The following is a 21,619-nucleotide window of genomic DNA, read 5'->3' as shown; positions in this document are numbered from 1 at the left end:
GGTGGGGCGTGTTGTGAGTTGTGCTTGGATGCCGTGGGCCTCCACACGTGCTACGTCACTGTGGTAATGCACTCAGCAAGCCACGTGATAAGATGCGTGGAATGACGGTCTCAGACACGGAGGCAACTGAGATTTGGGAGGGGTAAAAAAGTGGGGTCATGAGATGAATTTTTTTATAATTTTATTTGTTCCTTGAGGTTCATTTATAATACTAGGAAAGTTATAAATTTGTAAAACTTGATCATTATCCTACCCTCATTCTGACCCTCTGTCAGATACACTCGGTTTTGGTGCTGCTTCTACTATAAGACTTGACAGTAAATGCCCACTGTTATGATTGGTTCTCTGCTCTTGACTGACCTGCTCTCTCTACTTGCCATCTCACTGCTCACTGCTCACCGCTGCTGGGCTAGCTACCGAAGTGATAAGGTAAAGAAGGCGTTGATGTGTTATTGTTATTAATTATTAAATCACAATGTGGAGGAAGTAAAGAACGAGTCATTTTGGCAGCTTGGTTTCAACAAATGCTCTTTTTGCAGATAAGAGGAAGTTTTGAGTTCTGAAACTTACAGTATGTTTTTAAAGTTCAATGACCTTGTGTGTGTCAAAAGATCAAGGACATTTTTATTCCTCTTGCAATGACCAGTTTAAATCACAAAATCATTCAATAGATGTCCTTTGTATTCCATTTTAGCACTAGTTTGTTTACATTTTCATTTTAGCATTGTCTTTTCACAGACTGTCGTTGAGAAACTCGAACCCTGAAAACTCTCAACCCTGAAAAACTGTAACTCTGAAAATGAATGTAAAACAAAAGAAGCTTGTGCTTAAATGAAAAAAAAAAAAAAAAAGATAATACTAAAATGAAAATAGACTCAAACTAGTGCTAAAATTAAATACAAGGGGAAATGTATTGATTTAATAATATATTTAATGATTTTATATATTTTTTTGTCTATTTCATGATACTGATTCATAAAATTATTAATTTAATGATTTTATTTTGATTAACCATATATTCTAGAAGGTATAGGATTGATTTAGAAGATATGTGTTATAAAAGAGCATTTCAGCATGTAATACATTAAGGGCTAATTGTTACACTGAAATAAAATTATTTTGAAATGAAAGTTAAAAAACAATCCATGACACAGTTTTGTAATGTTTTATTTAAATATTTTAATACATTGTCTCTGGCAGTCTGATTTCGCATTTTCATTTGGTTGTCAGTAGCAACTAAGGCACAGAAAAAGTTATCTTTTGTTGTATTTGTCAATACTGTTAAGAATTACAATATTTGAGCAATAGTTGAACACTGTACTTGGAGTATTGGACATAAGTTAGATGTATAACACTGAAACAAGAACAGAAAACTGTATTAATGCATTGACACAAAATAAATGTCATATAAATACATGTATTAAATAGACAACCAAATCATAGAATATGAGGTGCAGTATTTTGTCACTTTTCAATCAACCCACAGATATAAAAATATATATTCCTAAATAGCTTCTAAAATTCATCCAAAACCACCTGATGCTGCTCAATGTCCTCAAACTTTGTAAGGAGCTCATTGCGAAAAATGGGGATTTTTCGGTAAGTGGGGGGCACACTGGGCCGTTCAACAGACTGGAGTATGAGTTTTTTGGAGAATGACTTTTGCCTCTTGGAGGGAATGTAGAACTCTGCCATTTTGTTCCTCATAGCATTGAAGCCTTCGTTATCAATGGCGTGGTCAAAGGTTTGCTTGCATGACCCTTTGCATGCACGGATTTTGATGTCAATGTCCACCTGAACACCAAAAATTCAACAAAAACAACTCTGAATTAGGCCAAAAGTTAAATTTCAACTTCAAACAAACACTGAAATCCCTGACTCAGACAATTTTGCAGAACATTTGTCCATATACATTGATTAAGTGAACCTGAATTATCTAATTGACAAAAAGAGAGTTTGACCTTAAAAAGACACAGACATTCCATATACCTCAATTCGGCGAATTTCATTTATCTGATCCCAGACCATACGATGCTTCTTCTGTAATTCTTTTGAAAGCTCTGCAGACCGATTGTGCAGGAATGTTAGGTTTCTGTGTAGTTCTTCAGCAAACTCAGCATATCTGATCTCTTGCACTGCACAGAAACAATACCAATAGACCACTTTAGTAAGTTCATGTAGATCTGTAAACTAAGCATTTTGTTCCTATTTAATGCTAAAATGACAAGTTCCTCCAGTAACTTCAAAACAAGGGAAAGGTTTTAGGCCCTTGAAGTATACAGTATATTGTTGTTCCTTAATTACAGAACAGAACATTTAAGGCACATCAAAAAAAAAGGGAAACTAGAGGTTCCTCAGAGTCTTCTGCCAGTGTGGCATGTTTAGAAACCCCAAACGGTTCCTCTAGTATTTAGTTACCTTAGTTTGAGGATTAGATATGTATTTTTTTTTAAGGACATTCATACATTTAACATACTGAATGTTTGGATGATAGTTTTCCTTTGTGACCAATAGTACTGGACACTCTTTTGCATTACAGACGATGTGATATCCTGATTATGTTGAATCCTTTCACAAATTTTTCTCAGACGTTTCTGAATGTCTTCCTCTGCCATATCAATAAAGCCCTCCAGTCGACACCCAGATGGACATTTATCCCTCTGCAAAAAAATTTTATACAAAAAAAGACACAGTCAAGAAAGCTCCAAGAAGCAAGAGATATAACTGCTTCAAGAAATAATGGAATAACGTTAATATTTTTGTTCCATTTAATTAATATAACTGTATATATTTTAATTTAAAATGTATATTCAAAATGTATTGTTATAATGTATTACTATTAGTAGAAGTAGAAGTACTTTTTTTTAAATATAAGTGTAATATTTTTAATAATTTGTATAATTGACTTATAATCTTCTTAATTAGAGGTGAGGCAGGTGAATTGCTTTAAAAAAATTACGAAAAACAGTTTAAACTTACCATCTCATCATCAGAGCACAAAAGATATGTTTTCCTTGCTGTACACTGTCCAAATCCTCTGCTGTTACTATAGCGATTAGGTTGTTTGAGACCTTGTTGCAAGGCCTTACACACTGCAACAAACCAAAAACACTTGCATTAACCTTTAATGTTTATGAGTCTATTTAAGTGATTGCTGCTTTTAAAAATGGCATTCATATGAAGGAGAAATGACATCATAATATGTGACATGTAGTTGTAAGCTCTTTGTTTGCCCTTAGGGTATTGAAAGAATAAAATATGAAGTTAGAGACAACCCATCATTTGTTGTATCTTAACCAGTAAGACATGATTGTGGAGTGCTTATAATGAATATTTGAATATACAGTAATGTGCAAAAGTTTTAGGCACTTGTGAAAACATTTGCAAAAATAATGACATAAATAGTTTTAATTTATCACTTAATGTCATACAAAGTCCAGTAAACATAAAAAAGCTAAATCAATATTAAGTGTGACCACATTTGCCTTTAAAACAGCCCCAATTCTATTAGGTACACCAGGACACAGTTTTTCTTGGTTGTTGACAGATGGGATGTTCCAAGCTTCTTGGAGAATTCACCACAGTTTTTCGATCTATTTTTGTCATAATTGCTTGTGTCTCTTCGTGTAATCCCAGACTGACTCAATGTTCAGTTGAATTATTCTATTCTATTCGCAAAAGGAAATAGAGTTGTTTGGGAGTCTAAAATGTATATTTCCTATTGACACACTAAATCAGAAGGTATAAATAACCATCTTAAGACAAATGTTTGTGTGAAACATCTTATGTGCACAGTACTGTATATTGAACATACTATATATTGAAGTATGGTAACTGCCTTTTTAGCATTATCTTATTTAATCTATGGTCAGAATGGTAATATGAAGTTTAGGATATCACAGCAGACTAAATAAATTGTATTTATTGAATTATTAAATCAATTGCAATACCAAAATGAACACATTTGAAACCATTTTGTTTGCTGGTGTAATATGCGTTTTGTCAGCTGTCTACAGCTGCCAAAGTGAGGCTTGTATTTCCAGAAATAACAATGAAAGAAGATATTTTGAAATAAAGAGACACATCGCAAACTTTGAAGTGAACACATTTTATTGAACACATGAGGTTAGTTGGTTGTGTGAAATTTACATGGCAGCATTATAGATTTATATAATCATATATGACCATAATGATACTTCAAAACACTATGCATCTGTCCTTATTCCTCATTAACCACTGTTTACATCTCTTTAGGTCTGATCTTCATTCTCACTAAGTTGAGGGAGTAATCAGCTGGTTTGAAAGGCAGCCACACCAGGGGCGTGTCTAGGGGGAGGGGGGAGGCAGTGCCTCCCTAGGATAAGCTCTGCCTCCCCTGAGAATTTGAGAAATAATCTGTCCATCTGTTGTTTTGAGTGTAGCCCCGAATGTATTTTGAATAGTTGACTGACAAATATGAAACCGGACAAAAGCCTATGTAAACCCCCGAAATCATAAGTTGCCTTATTTCATTGTGCTTTGGCTTTGCACATACTGCATACAGCCTGTAAAAATAGACATAGGCATAATCTAGCCTATAGAATAAGTTCCTTTGCTGTCGGTAGCCTATGGGCGACTCCGTTTCTTCCTCTCTGTTGAATATGCAGCAGGTAGAGGAGGAGCTTGCACAGTCGTTGACATCAACTAACGTTACTTAGTGGCGAGTTAACGGCAATTAGCAGGAAAGACAGCAAAAATTAAGCAAATGAGGCTTTGGGGATTTTTCCGAAAGAAGTCAGTGGGTAAGAAATCACATTTGTTTTTGTCCTTAAAGTCTTAAGATCATCATCTAGCTGGCTTTTACCCACAGTAGGCTAAACCTCAAGAGTTGTAGCCTATAACCTCCTTGTTTAGATTGATGCAGCTTGGTAGCTCCGAGTTAACGCAGTCGCCTCTCACGCCGGAGACCGCGGTTTGAGCCCCTTCGGAGCGTACTTTTCTTGTTTATCAGGTGTTGTTTTTGCTAAGGATAACCAATAAGCATTAACATAAAATATATGTGTGACTTGGTTTGTGATATTAGTTTGTAGGAAATATAAACTTTGATTTGATTAAATGGTTTTGTAGAGTGTAGCAAAGATGAGCTACAGACTGAGGAGCAGCAGCTGTGCCAGAATCAGGCATGGAAACTGGTAACAATTAATCAGTCACTTTACTTTAGAGAAAGTTAAAAGTGAAACATTGTTTATCTCAATGATCCTAATGAAAGGATTTTGACAGATGAATTATTCTCATAGAGATGATGAGAATTATATACAGTTCGATGTCATAGTGTGTCAATGAACTTAGACTAAAGTCATTCATGTATTGCTTTAACTTAGGATCTTATACATCATTTTGACTATTTATGTCAAAAAATATAAATTATTTATATTCAATATTTTTTTTACCTCACTTTACTCACTATAATATAACTCTTTTGTGATGACTTTATGTTAATGTACATGAAAATTCAAGAATCATGATAGATCTAAGGGCAATCCCACTGATCTGCTCTTCCCAATACATTTTCTTCAATGGTATTGGTCCACAATTTGACATATGTAGCACTTGATGAATTAGTTGTTTGAAGCTGATTTGCAATGCGTTATGTGCTGTATCTGTTCTTTTGCATCACAGATGATTCAGGGAGGAGAGAGGATGTTGAGGATAGTACTAGAGTGGAAGATTTAAAAACTGTAGAAACAGGCCCAGCAAGAGCAAAACTCAAAGAATACCCTCTCACCAGCTTTGGACTACAGGGAAGTGGTTGCTAGTGTGAAAATAAAATTGTCTGGGCTAAGCCCCGGATGCCCTTCAATGCTGGAAACGCCTCTGCATCTGGTGATAAATTACAATTTAAAAGTGGATTGTTTTGCGCATATTTTTCCATCGCTAGCAGATGAGTGAGGTCTGACACAACAAAAATCCAGTTTAAGCCCTATAGTCTAATAGGGGCCCTGTGCCTATCTCTGGGTTCCTGGCTTAGAAAAAGATATGCACTAAAACAGATTGTGTGTAGTATAGCTTAATTTTGCTCGATTTTTTCAATTGTTTATGTTCCCCCAAACAAGCCAAATGCCCCCCCAAACATGATATCCTGGTAACCCCTCTGAGCCACACAACTCCATTCTCAATTTCATATGGGACTTTGGTGCTAGGACTGTAATGGCCTCCTTTATAATACACCCCATTGAGGTTAGCTGACTGGCAGTTATTGTACCACCATCCTCCACCATGCCTGCACAGTTCTCCTCCCATTTATCATTGCCCCTGTCAAAGGTGCTAAACTTCATACCAGCATGTGAAAGGAAGGATGGAAGATTGGGATGTCCATTCCCCAATCCATCACATGCGTCACCAACATAATCTGATAAAGTCAGCACAAATCCCTCTGCCTTGTGCTCTGCATAGACCTCCTTCCCTTCCCAGTCCTGCAGCTCCACCCTCAGAAGACTGTCATTCTGAGAGGTGAGAAGGTGTAAGAACTTGTTCCAGATCCAGACCTCTCCCTTACCCTGTTTGTCTATCTGGCCAAAACCAGCCTGATTCTAATTCCAAGAGTGACTGATGTTACCAGACCTATCCTCCCTCTGCTGAACCAGAGTCCAGCCCCCCAACCCTGTACCCTGGTCACGGTAAACCTCTATTACCTCCTGTGACCCAGCCGGCTTTATTTTGAACAGGCTACTCTGACCACCATATGCATGCTTCTGCAGAATTTCAATGCAATCTGAAAGAAGATTACACACCTGCTCATTAGACCAAAGCCACATTGACAATTCACCCCAGAGATTCAAAATGCAGTTATGTTTTCACAAAAAACTAATTCACACTGCCCCAACAAAATGCTAATAAAAACAGCTGGACAGTTTATCCAAAAAAATGACTAATCCAAAATCATCTTTTTATGTTCCAACTAAATCCAATAGCCAACTTTAGTATTTTAAATATTGAATTGTGTCCCAAATTGCAGACTGTTCTACACCACTGTGTAGTATACGTAGTGTAAGTAGTGTGTTCACACTTAAAATGCAACGAAAAGATAAGTAGTATGAGTACCTGGCTGAATTACTTCTATAACCAAAATAACTGAGCATGGAATGCTGATCGCTTCATGCACTCAGCGGTTGTGGCTAGCCCTGCTTAGTGGATGATGTGTGGTTACCTCTTCGCAATGCTGGCAAGCAGAAATTGTCGGGGTTCAAGCCTTTTAAAAACATTCAAAGTATGCAAAAAAAGGTATGTATTTGTATATGTACTTTGTAAGTTGCTGAATTTGCAAACTGGTGTTAAATATGACTCTTATGCCTTGTGTTGAAATATCCAGAAACAGGATAATTGTTATGGTGATTTTGTTTTAAACTTTTTAACTGTTATAAAGTCATAAAGCACCCAATCTCCAAAAAGGTTTTAGAAATTGGAATATTTATTTTAGGAATTATAGGCTTTTGGATACACTTGGTCAAACCCACATGATAAATGCAACCCCTAAATAACTAAATAAATAACTCAATTTAAACTTTTCTTTGATAATTATTGACCTAGTGAGTCCTAGATGTAGTTCACAATAGCAGGTAACGTCTAGGTTACGTATGTAACCTCCGTTTGCCGATGGAGGGAACGAGAAGTTGTGTCGGAGAAGCGACACCAGGGGTCTCTCTTGAGCGGCGATATGTACCTCTGTTCTATGAAAAAAGGCCAATGAGAAGTTGGCAGACGGTATTTGCATATCCCGCCCCCGGACATATGGGCATTTAAGCGGGGCGAATACGGGAGTTCATTCAGGATTTTTCTGAGGAGCCAGAAATGGTCCGGCCACAACAGTGGCTCGGCTCAGCGACGTGGAATTAAGGGAAGGGGGTCTTACCCAGTTTCCTATTCTTTCAGGGGGAGAAGACCCTGCGGAGACCACACCTACCCTGCAGGGGAGGCAAAGAGTGGCGAATACATCACATGGCCGCTTGGGTCCTATGTGGGAAAGTTGGCGCGGTGGTAGATCCAACCTCATGGAGGGGGGAAGCTACAGCATGGCGACTGAGGCAGCTAGAACTGCCTAAGGGAGAAACGGGGGTCCGCTCGTGAGGGGACAGTACCGCGGAATTACACACAGGGGGAGTCCGAACAGGAGGCCTTAACCTGTGGAGCACCTATTCCAGTACAGGGTAGATTGAGTACCCGTAGTGGCTTGGGTCGGCGAGTTCCTCCGCTGAACTGCAGACCCAAAAGGGCTAGGGATGAATCAACCAGGGATCCGAAGATGGGGTCTCCCGGGAACAAAGGTGCACTATTTTACCTCGGCTGAGGGAAAGGGTGCTAGGCGCAAGCGATTCACCCGGCCAGATCGTCAGCGTGTTACCGAGTTCTACGGGCTCGGACCTGAGAGAACACGGGACGATACTGACTCAATTCGGAGATCGTAGAATCTCGCGAAAGTGTTAGGTGTTGCCCACCCTGCTGCTCTGCAGATGTCTGCTAGGGAGGTGCCCCTGGCTAGTGCCCAACACTCCTGGTTGAGTGAGCTAGGACCTGCAAGGGAGGGCACGGCCTGGGTGTGATAAGCCAGTGAAATGGCATCGACACGTAGGAACACGAGCACTGACCTAACCACGCACCTCTGTGGATCTTCAGCCTGGGAAGAACACCAATTTGCGAATAGGCGCCACTTTAAGGCGTAAAGATGCCTGGTAGAGGGGGCTCTGACATGGTTAATAGTATCTACGACGGTCGATGATAGACCAGCTAGATCTTCCGCATCCCGTCCAAGGGCCAGACGTGGAGGTTCCAGAGGGCTGGGTGAGGGTGCCAGAGCGTGCCCCGTCCCTGAGAAAGAAGGTCCTTCCTCAGGGGGATTCGCCAGGGAGGGGCTGTTGCAAGAAGCATGAGGTCCGAGAACCAAGTCCGAGTGGGCCAATAGGGGGCCACCAAGGTGACTTGCTCCTCGTCCTCGCTGACCTTGCACAGCACCTGTGCAAGAAGGCTCACTGGGGACAATGCGTACTTGCGCAGCCCCGTGGGCCAGCTGTGTGCCAAAGCACCTGCCCTGAGGGGAGCCTCTGTCCGGGCATACCAGAGCGGGCAGTGGGAGGTTTCTTGGGAGGCAAACAGGTCTACCTGGGCCTTGCCGAACCGGTCCCAGATCAGCTGGACCGACTGGGGGTGGAGCCTCCACTCCCCGCTGGGCAAGCATTGTCGTGACAGCGCGTCCGCTATCACACTGAGGTTGCCTGGGATGCGAGTGGCACAGTGACTTGAGTCGCTTGTGGCGATTTATGTAGGCTACCACTGTGGTGCTGTCTGACCTGTCTAGGACATGTTTGTCTCGAATTAACGGGAGAAACTTCCTCAGGGCATTGAAAACAGCCAGCATCTCTAGGCAGTTGATGTGCCAACACAGCGGGGCCGGTGCGGCTACGTACCTGTTGCACACGGCGCCCCAACCCAGTTTGGATGCGTCGGTTGTGACCAGGACGCATCGGGACACCTGCTGCAAGGGTACTCCTGCCCGTAGAAAGCAGAGGTCTGTCCAGGGTTTGAAGGTTTGGCGGCAGGCGGTGGTGATTCTCACACAGTGCGTGCCACGGCGCCATGCACGTCTCGGGACTCGAGTCTGAGGCCAGTGCTGAGGTGGTCTCATATGCATCAACCCCAGCGGCGCGGCTGCCGCCGCAGAGGATGCCATATGCCCCAGGAGCCTTTGGAAACGTTAAAGGGACCACAGTGCCTGGCTTGTAGGAAGCGAGGCATTTCAGCACTGACTGTGCACGCTCGTTGGAGAGACGTCTTACTCCATGCTGAGAAAAGAGATACTGTGAACCGGGCGAGCTTACTCTTTTCCCAGTTGACCTGAAGCCCCAAACGGCTGAGGTGCCTAAGCACCTGGACTCTGTGAGCGCATAGTAACTCTTGCGAGGGGGCAAGGATGAGCCAATCGCCGAGGTAATTGAGTATGCGTATGCCGGCTTCTTGGAGCAGGGCAAGGGCTGCCTCTGCAACTTTCGTGAAGACGCGAGGGGACAGAGACAGGCCGAAGGGCAGGACTTTCGTACTGATACGCCTGACCGTCGAACGTGAACCGTAGAAAGGGTCTGTGTCGTGGCAGGATCGAGACGTGAAAGTACGCGTCCTTCGGGTCTACCGCTGCGAACCAATCTAGATGCCGGACGCCAGACAGAATTTGTTTCTGGGTGAGCATTTTGAACGGGAGTTTGGACAGAGCCCGGTTGAAAACTCGCAGGTCCAAGATCGGTCGTAAGCCGCCACCTTTCTTGACTCAAAATGTGCTGTTGGATATGTGTATCAAGTTTCATAACATTTGGCCTTTTCATTTGGTAGATATTGGTCAATACATACAAAATAGACGACACTTGACCAATTGTTGTCTAATATCTTCGCAACGCTTCAACAAATCAAAAATCCTTTTTGTCAGGAGGATTCATAGTTCTGGATCCAAGGATCCAATTTTTGTGGGAATCGGATATAAGGCCTTGTAGGAGTTCGAAAAGTTGCTTTTTTAGAGAATTGGAATACCAGAAACATTTTATCAAATGCAATAAAATGAAGATATACTTTTAGTAGGTCTTGGTGCAAGGAATTAAAGGAAAAAAAGGCATAAATTATTCAACTAGGTTGCAGAGTTGTTGGCTAAAATGTAAATACCTTTGTTACAGATAAATTTGGTACACAGCCTCATTCTGACACTGTCTACATATATCTCCAGTTTCGAAATGGTCGGCCATTCAGATTTGATGTTATTAGCTGCTGAAATTTGAATAGTTGCTGGCGGCCATGGTTTTTTATTTGTCTGACTGATATTGTTGGATATGTTAGCCTTTGGCCCCTACAAGACGCATACCAATTTTCAACTTCATTGATCATACGGTTGCAGCGTAATGAGCATTTATTTTGTTGTAGCGCCACCTACAGGCAAAAGCTTTCACGACTTTGCGTGCATCCTCAGAATGTCCTGTTGTCTATGTGTATCAAATTTTGCCTTTTCATTTGGTAGATATTGGTCAATACGTACAAATGGATGACGCCTGAACAATTTGTTGGCTTATATCTTCGCAACACTTTGACGAATCAAAATTCCTTCGATAACTTTTGTCAGGAGGGTTCATAATAGACACACCCCAATTTTCATGCGAATCGGACATATGGCCTAGGACGAGTTCGATAAAAAGGTTTATCTAGTAATGCAAATTAGCACAAGAATTTTCATATATACATTTTCATCGGAGATATACATATTTTTCCCGTCTTGAGCCAAGGAATCCAATGGTGTTAGACAATTAAGTGTGCGACAAATGGTTTAGGAGTTATGGGCTAAAAAGTAAACATGATCACTATAGTGCCACCTTGAGGCCGAATGGTTGTTTCAGCTTTCAGTTTTTGGGCAGAATAATAATAATTTATTTCAATTACAATAGGGTTTCAGCCCTTCAGGCTTGAACCCCTAATCATTGTTGAATGTGGCGAGTAGCAAAACGTCTGTGAGGACAGCTCTTTGCAAATGTGAGTTTAATGCTTTACCGTCATCCCACATAGTGTGAATATGTATGGTATTATTATTCGAGTTCGCTAATGCGCTAAAGCTAGCGGCAACACATCACATATGTCTGAAAAATGGCTAATGCTTCCATGTAGTTAAAAAAAACTTTAGTGTTCCATTTGAGACAGTACTACAATTAAATAATGCATACACTATCTGGCTGAGTGCATAGTGCATAAATGCATACTGTGTCATTTGTTTGTTGACATTTCTAGGGGAGCGTGAATTAGCCTTAAGAGCACAAACGTCTATACAGATGTTTGTAGAACAGCATTCTTCCACCTATTCCAATATTGCTCAGTTATGACACATGCTCTCTGTTGCTGATGCCGAAAAACTAATTAATGTGTTCATGACCTCAAGACTAGATTATTGTAATGCATTACTGGGAGGATGTCCAGCAAGTTCAGTAAATAAACTTCAATTGGTTCAAAATGCAGCAGCTAGAGTGCTGACTAGAACCAAGAAATATGATCATATTAGGCCCATTTTATCATTGTTACATTGGCTATCTGTTAAATTTAATATTAATTTAAAAATTTTGTTAACTACGTACAAAGCTTTGAATGGTCTATCTCCAGATGGTCTAGTGACCTTCTACCATGATATATTAAATCACGTTCATTACAATCACAAAATTCTGGCCTGTTAATATTTCCTAGAGTATTACAATCCACAAAAGGAGGTAGATCCTTTTCATATTTGGCTCCAAAACAATAGAATAGTTTCCCTAACACTGTTTGGGATGCAGACACACTCACTCAGTTTAAGTCTAGACTAAAGACTCATCTATTTAGCCAGGCGTGCACCTAATTATCAATCAACTCACAATTAGGCTGTTTTAGTTAGGTCTGCCAGAACCAGAAACAATCTATCATGATCAATAACTCTACAAAAAATGTTATGAAATTTACGCTAATATGATTCTATTTGTACCCCTGTCTCGACTTTGGGATTCCTATGCCGAGGCCACCAGAACCGGCCGGATCTAGCTCCATTCCTGCTTGGTGTCTGACTCCACTGCTACATGTCTCTAAGTGATGACAACTAAATGCCACCGGAGCCAGCCAGATATCATTTCAGTTTATTACGATGGACTTCAGAGGATGAACTGATGCCAACTCCAACCATAAGATATGGGGTACTTTATATGCCACTGCTTGAACCTTGGACTTAGGATAGACCTTACAGAAATGACCTGCCAGTTGAACTGCGATGCACCTCACTAACCTCGGCCTGCATTACCTTGGTCTAATGATGGTCTATATTCTTAAAATGGAATACATAGACTATCAATTAATTGCCAACAAAATCCTTCATCAGCCAGTTAACAAAGGATAATGAATCTATGTGAAATTGTGTAGTTCTTCCAAGATGAACTTCAAATACATTAGTCTTTAATCATACAATTCATACAAAATCTTTGTTTAAACATTGGCCCTTAACACTTACTTCGTTTACTAATTTTAAACCATGGACTGAACCTTGGACTGCACAAAAATAACTAATATTGGCATTATATTCATGCTGGTTAACCAGATGGCAACTGGCCCCCACAGTGAGCCTGGTTTCTCCCAAGGCTATTTTTCTCCATTAACTATCATCTTATGGAGTTTTGTGTTCCTTGCCACAGTCGCCTTCGGCTTGCTCACTGGGGTTTTAAATACAATTATTATTGAATTATTTTAAAAAGTTTTATACACAATTTACAATCATATTTAATCAAACTACACAATGATGACTTTAAGACTTATAGATATTTCATTTTCATTTTCCGTTAATGCATGATTTTCTGCAAAGCTGCTTTGAAACGATGTGTGTTATAAAAAGCGCTATACACATAAAACAAATGTCAGTATCTTGCTTTTTAACTACTTTTTATTTAGTTTCACTTCAACATCGTTTACAACTTTTTCTGGATATATTATGAGCTTTTTAATACAAATAAATGTAACATGTTAAAATTACTTAACTTATGTTTCCAAGAAGCTCTAAAGCAAACTCTTGATAACATGTTCGGTATTATCAAGAGAAATATCTTTAATGGTTCACTTGAGTTTACTCGAGTGTACCTCTGCCACCACCCTTACGTTCATCCTGTGATTTCACACTTCGCGCATGGATGTCGGGAATATCTACTCCCACATCACTGTGCATAAATGCCCCGAAGTCTTCCCCAAAAAATGGGTCACTAGAGATGGTGGTCTTTGAACCTTTGCTTCCATCTGCCAGAATTGTTTTCGAGGAGGAGAATGTCGAGGAAGAAGATGAGGAAACCTTTTGTGAGTTAGTGCCAAGCCCTTTGAAGAAGTCTTGATCACTAAAGCCACCTAGATTGTCAGTCCCATGACTGAAAGTAGTGATAGACTTGTCATCTTGATCTGAAATTCCTTGCTTTCCTACAGATTCACAGCCAGACCCACTTTCTGTAACCTCAACCTTCTCCACAGGGCCGTCTTTGGTGTGCGTTATCACCTTGCGTGTAGTCTTGGTGCAAAGGGCAACTGACTCAGAGTGGGAAGAATATGATGTAGAAGGGGAACTTGAATCCATACCTGTGGGGAATTTGCTAACTGTGGCAGCAGATTCTGCAGTGGAACCTTCGGCTTCCAGAGAAAGCTTCATCTGACCCACGTCTCCAAAGAGCAGCCGCTTCTGCTCGGCAGTGCCAGTCCCCGATGTAGTCTTGTAGATGGAGGGCACCACTACGTCCTTCAAAGGCCTGCTTTTCATAACTCCCAGGGTACTTACAGTCGACACACTCTGCACATTCAGAGCATTCAGATTGTCCATTTGCTTGTCCAGTGTCACATAGCTTTCCCTGTCCACTTTGAACTCACTGTAGCTGGCGCAAGAGCCCTTGCAAGCACGCAGCTTGATGTCAATGTCAACCTTTGCCAAGAGAAAAAGACTAATGCTTTAATAATATTCTTGAATTCAATGCAGACTAATTGCCTTGCAGATAAAAACACACTATACATAATGTCTTTCAACTTCAATGTATTGACCATGTAAAGTTGGTAACTTTTGAATGATATGTTCAAGGACACCACAAGGGCCTGTTTACATAGAGACAAATCCACCCACAAGAATTAAAGCATAACCAGAGGTTCTTCTACCTCGAAAAGGAATATTTGGACATTAAATGGATATTAAACGTTTTTTAACTGAATCTTTTATGTAAGCGCTTCAACAAAAACACAAAATTAACATTTTTGCTTCTACACTTGGACTTCCATTGTTAATGCCTTCCCTTACAAAAGAGTTCTAGCAAACTTGACACAAATTTGCCACTCATTATTTTCACATGCAAATGAGATTTGCGGCAAACTCTTCATTGTTGCCAAAGGTATGCTGCAGGTTCATCATTACCAGTGAAGAGCTGCAAACTTCTGGCAAACATTTGTAGTGAATTGCAAGCTTATTTGCGTGTAAAAATATAATGAGAAGGAAATTAACATCAAGTTTGCGTCAAGTTTGTCAGAACTCTACATGTTTTGTAAGGGTTAATATAGCTGTGCTTTAATTAATGATTTAAAAAAAGATTTTAAACAATTTAAATTATTTTCTGTTATTATTAACAAGCCAAAATTGCTGTCAAAAAAGTGTAAATGAATACTCCGGGTTCAAAACAAGTTAAGCTCAATATAGCATTTGTGGCATAATGCTGATTACCACAAAAACATATATAGACTCGTCCGTCCCTATAAAAGCACTTACATTAATTTTTCTGTTAAAGCTTCTTGAGCTGTAAAGTTGTTTAAATCATAATTTTTACAGTCACTATAGGGTTTCAGTGTTTGTTGACATTACATAGTCATGGAAACAAAGTTTGGCTATAATTAAATAATCATGTTAAAATGCATATTTTTTACAACTTGGCTGTACTTTTAAAACATTAAGTATTGTAATGTTTATGAATTGACCCCATTCACTTGCATAGGATCTGTAATCCAGGTTTTTGATTTTTTTACAGAAAAGGAGGGGTCAAAAGTCAAAATAAACTTTTGTGGTAATCAATATTATGCCACAAATACTGTCGATTGAGCTTAACTTGTATGGAACCCAGAATATCCCTTATATAATATAATATAAGTAGTATAGAACATTCCTTTCACCAGATTATGTTGACATATTTTTGTCCTTTTATTTCCACATGTCAAATTCTTAGAAACCACTGAATTTACATAAAAAAGATGGGACCCACTTTTTATTAGGTGGCCTTAACTACTATGTGCATAACCATTTGATACGATGTACTTATTACGTACATACATGTTGTTGCATTGTAATTACATTTAAATACAATTGTAGTTACACTATTAAATATACCCCTAGCCCTAACCCAACCCTTACCCCAAAACCTAACACTAACTCTAGCCCCTAACCCTAACCCTACCCTTACTCCTAAAACTACTCCTACCTCAACCTCAGTAGCAGAAAATGTGGGAATTTTGCAGATCAATATGTAGTTACACAGTAAATACATAGTCTTGTATATAAGTACCTAATATACCTAATTTAAAGTGTGACCAAAAGATGCAATGGAAGTGAATGGTGACTGAGGCTGTCATTCTGCCTAACATCTTGTGTCCCATGGAAAAAATAAAGTCATATGTGTTTGCAACAACATGAGGGTGAGTCAATGATGACAGAATCAGCATTTTTGGATGACCAATCCCCTTCTAAAACAAATGAAAGTTTTTATTTTTTTGTTTTTTTCTCACCTCCAGTTTCTTCATTACAACAACTTGATCCTTGACCTGTGTTTTTAGAGCTTCCAATAACTTGAGTTGACGGTCAATTTTAATCTTTATCTCAGAAATCCTATGCCTCAGCTGTTCGGCCAATGTCGCATACCTGTTATCATTACCTAACAAGATGGGGAATGCTTTTTAATACATCTGTTTTTTAAAAATACTTCAACTTGCAAAAATTGGCATGCATCAAGACAATCAAACTTACTAAAGATACTTTAGTAAATCTAAAAGTTTAGATTTTTGTTTACCTGCATCAGAGGTCAGCCGTTCTCTCAGGTAACTGTAAGTCGTTTTCGACACTTGATCAGCCGAGCTGAACAGTTGCCTTCCCTCGTTCAGGAGATTACGAATCTTCTCGATCTTCTTGAGCAGATCGTGGTCAGCTTTGTCCATGATCCCTTGAATTCGGCAGCCAGATGGACATTTGCTTCCCTGGAGAAATTAAAGGGTGTTTTCATTCTTTAGCAAATGTATGTAATTGCTTAATTCTAAAAGAAACCCTTACCTTGACATTCTAACCCAATTTTTATTTTAGTAGCAATAACTTTGCATACCCAATCTTCATCCATACACAAAGGCCATTCTTTTGTCTGACAGGTTTCTTGTGCCTTGTAGCCATGCTCAATTGGACGGCTTCCTCTCGGGTCTACAATGGTATCCTCTGACTAAGAGAGAAAGCGAGAGGGAAAACCACTGCTTTAAGTGTGCAAACATATTCTGACCAATACATGAAACATGAGTTTACAAAAATTTAGAAAAACCTGAAAAAAATTACAATAATTGTTGCGGTAAAGTTAAATGGATGTAAACAAAAATTTTATAACACTGATGAAATGTTTTTAATAAAAATATCAAACTTATTAAAAACATTATGCATACTACTATGATTAGTTTAGGAGAATATTAATTGCAGATTGACAATCATATACTATTACCTCTTTAACACATTAAGAGGAAATCATTTATAATTGCCTGATGTCTGGTGACAGTTTCAGCACTTTCAATACTTACAGTATATATCCCTTATAAAAAGAACTGTGGTAAAGTAAAATTATCAGATAGTAATAATTTATTAATTTTAATACATTTAATTTAAACCCTATTGTATTCACAAAAATGCCCAAATGTTGTAAGTGTGTTATTTTATAATCCTTTTTTGTTGATTTGTGAAGCCACTTACCAAAGCAGAGGACAAGACAGCAACCAGGCAGAGGAGAAAGTGTGTGAGCTTCATGATGTCTCTGTTCAGAATACAGGCCACACTGCTCATATTTCCCATATGAACCCTAATGATTGATCAACAGTTTGACTCATTATTGACCACGGTCACTGTGTCCCCAGCCCCCACATTTAGAAATCACTGAAAGTACACACTCTTTGGACAAACTGCATGTTCTTTCCAAAAACACAGAGAGAAACAAACACACAAATTACACAACTCTCAACTGTTATCGACTTGTTTACGGGAAACACTGTGTACGTGCTTGTCAAAGAACTGACTCTCCAGTATGACTTTTCTTAAAGAGCTAGTAGCACATGCACATGGGCCCTTTTGACTACTTGATTGAAATCTTCTAATTGTTTCATGTTAAACAATTTATCACAAATCCTAGAACAAAGGTGGGAGCATGGCATTGATTACCATTCAAATATTAGCACTTTTGGAGAAACTTTTAACTTTAAACATACAAAATTAATAAAATGAAAATAACTGTTTCTTTAAGGAATAACAAGTTTAGCTCATTCAACAGCATTTGCCCAGCATCAACAGCATTTCCCCTGACTGACACTGAGGTCTCTAAACTCCTCCTCTCCAACCACGCCACCACCTGTCCCCTTGACCATATTCCTTCTTCACCTTCTCCAAACCATCTCTCTGTCTATCCTACCTGCACTCACACACATAATTAACACATCTCTACTTACAGGCATTTCCCCCACTACATTTAAGCAGGCTTGAGTAACCCAACTTCTTTAAAAAACAGCACTTGACCCCACACAAGTAGAACACTACAGACCGGTCTCTCTCATCCCATTCATGGCAAAAACACTTGAAAGAGCAGTTTTCAAACACATCTCTTGCAGAACAAGCTGACAATATAGTCAGTGACAATAAAGGATGACAATAGTCAGGCTTCAAAACTGGACATTCCACTGAGACTGCCCTGATGTCTGTCAGTTGCTGAGACAGGCGAGAGCTGGATCCAGATCATCTGTCCTGATTCTACTGAAAATGTCTGCAGCCTTTGACACAGTCACCCATCCGATCCTACTGCCCACCTTCTCTTCTCTGGGCATCAGCAACTGTTCTAGGCTGGTTTAAGTCCTTTTTCAGGTAGGTCCTTCAAAATAGCCTGGAGAGGTGTTCAGCTCCTGTACTTACTGGGGTACCTCAGGGCTCAGTGCTTGGACCACATCACTTCTCTACAGTATATACACATCATCACTGGGACCCTTTATTCAAGCACATGGGTTCTCCTAGCACTGCTAAGCCAATGACACAGCTCTACTTGTCTTTCCAGCCCAATGACACTGCAGTGAGTGCTTGAATCTCGACCTGTTTGGCAAACATATTGGCCTGGATGAAGGAACACCACCAGCAGCTTAACCCAGTGAAGTCTGAGCTCCTCGGCTTTCCAGCCAACCCTGCTGTTGAACACAACATCACCATTGATAACCAAATCAATTTCACAGACCACATATCATAGACAGCCTGATCACATAGATTTACACTACAATAACAGGAAAATAAAACCCTTCCTCACTGAACATGCCACACAACTTCTTGTTCAGTCACTTGTCATAACTTGACTGGATTACTGTAACGCTCTCATTGCAGGCCTCCCTGCATATGCAATTAGGCCCCTGCAACTGATCCAGAATGCAGCAGCATGTCTGGTCTTCACTGAACCAAAGAGAGCGCATGTTGCACCACTCCTTGTCTCTCTTCACTGGCAGCCTGTTGATGCATGTATCAAATCCAAGGCTCTTATGCTGGCATACAGTCACTGGGTCTGCTCCAGCATAGCTATGTGCCCACTAGAAGCCTGCAGTCAGCTAATGAGCGGCACCTTATTGTACCAATGCAAAGAGGCCCCAAAACACTTTCCTGGACATTTGCTTTCTCTGTACTTCATTGGTCGAATCACCATGAGCACTTAACCATGCACTTATTTATATATTAAATGATATATTCTTTTTGTATTCTAATCTGTCTTGGATACTACTATTCTGATGCAAGTGAAACTTTGTAATACAGCACTTTTTGTACTGCTGTCTCCTTAAGATGAATCGCTTATGATGTTTATTCTTCTTTTGTAAGTCGATTTTTACAGTTGTTTTAGGGTTTGGGGATTTGTTGACATTACATATTCATGACAACTAAGTTGTAAGATTTTCAAAAACTTTATACTGAAAACATTATTATGTGATTTTATCACACTAAAATCATGTTAGCATGCATATTGTTTCTGTCTTGTGACTATATTTTTGAAATAGCGAGAAATCTGAAACAGATTTCTTTTTTTATTATTATTATTATTATTATTATGCAATAATTGGAATAGTCCTTTAATTAAAGTTCTCAAATTAGTAAGTAACTCAAAGGTATAAGAAGTGACATGTAATAAACAATATTATCATATTATGATGTTAAAATCTTATAATTACAGTACTTACACTTCTGGTCTTCAAACTGTCAATTTGCTGCTTTGGCAAATACATGCTTCCATAATAATAATATGTTGTTGTTTTTAAGGGAAAACACAATTGTTCTCTAAAATATTTGCATGATTTATAAATAATTAAAGTTAAAAGGTCTGGGAATGGGATGAGCACAAAATTCTGGTTAATTTAATTTTTAACACTTTTAAACATAAAAGTAAAAGCTATGCTTTAAAATGTAAAATATTATTTTAATTAATATATTTAATTTTTTGAAAATACATGATTTTCCTTAACATAAGAAAAGTTCCCCTAAGAGCAAATTATGTTAGGTGAGGATTAATGAAGACCAAAAATAGATGACAGATGTGTGCCACCATGTGCCTTCAAAAAATAAAAAATAAATAAAAAAAATTAGCAGCATTTCAAAGCATATAGAAATGTATACTATTTTCTTAATTTGTTATCTGTAGCATCTATTGGGTAGAGGACAAAACATTGCTTAATGACTGATTCGTCAAGGTTAAATTTCATTGCATTTTTGTTATTAGGGTGAATTATCACAGTCTGTGATTTGCACAATAAAAGCATGAAGTACAGCCACTTGAGCTTAAGGACGCATGGAGGAAATGGGTGGGAGCTCAAGTTTTCTAGTATCATCTGAAAGACTGAGCTTTTCGATAACAGATCAAATGTTTATTTTAAGCTGTTTTAATATGGGACGGGCAGCTCTTAGCTGCCATTGCACAACACCAATCACTTCACCATAGTATGCATTATTATGCTCTTACCCTTACAAAAACTGACCATATTTCCATAAATGATACCCCTGTAAGAACATAACAATTAACATGGGATCATTACTGTACCATATTACTACCATAGTATCACAGTTTTTTTTTTAATTGATCAAATACCAAGTTATCATAGTTTTATTTTCGTAGCAATAACTTTAGTCATTGCAGCATTTTGGCAGACACTTGCTTACACCAAGAATAACAATGATCTCTACAAAAAATTTACAATGTTAGCAAGTGTCTTCCAAAATGCTACAATGACTAAAGTTATTGCTACGAAAATAAAACTATGATAACTTGTATTTGATCAATTTAAAAAAAAACTGTGATACTATGGTAGTAATATGAGTTACTACCATAGTTACCACAGGCAACTGATGTAGTTATCTGACCTAACAATAAACAATATTTTTTCAGTACTTATTAATCTTGGTTGACGTTCATTTCAACATGTTGGCATAATAAAACATTATTAAAATGAAACGTTGTATATGTTAACATTAGTTGCTGCATTATGAGCTAACAATCTTTTTTTTTTTTTTATACTTTTTAAAAGTTGTAAATATAATGTGTTATATAATATATAATAATAATAATAATAATAATAATAATAATAATAATAATAACAACAACAACAGTTTTGTGGCAGAACACATGGTAATACTGTACATACAGTACTTTGAAACATATCACTATATTTCAAGGTACTTCAAAGAATACCATGGTGCTACCATGCTACATGTCCAAAAAATATAACGAAGATGGCTGGGACGAAAAGTAGGAACCATAATAACACGATTTTGTCATACACGGATGACACTGTGTGTAGT

At 38.8% G+C, this 21,619-nt stretch overlaps 1 pseudogene; it reads right to left on the bottom strand.

Annotated features, from left to right (window-relative positions):
• Positions 1-1,151: 1,151 nt before the first annotated feature.
• LOC127643779 (fibrinogen alpha chain-like) lies at positions 1,152-17,634 on the bottom strand (annotated as a pseudogene).
• Between the last annotated feature and the right edge of the window lie 3,985 nt (positions 17,635-21,619).

The sequence above is a fragment of the Xyrauchen texanus genome, chromosome 5, assembly GCF_025860055.1.
Source record: "Xyrauchen texanus isolate HMW12.3.18 chromosome 5, RBS_HiC_50CHRs, whole genome shotgun sequence".
NCBI classification, from domain to species: domain Eukaryota; kingdom Metazoa; phylum Chordata; class Actinopteri; order Cypriniformes; family Catostomidae; genus Xyrauchen; species Xyrauchen texanus.
This window is presented reverse-complemented; position numbering and strand designations above follow the sequence as displayed.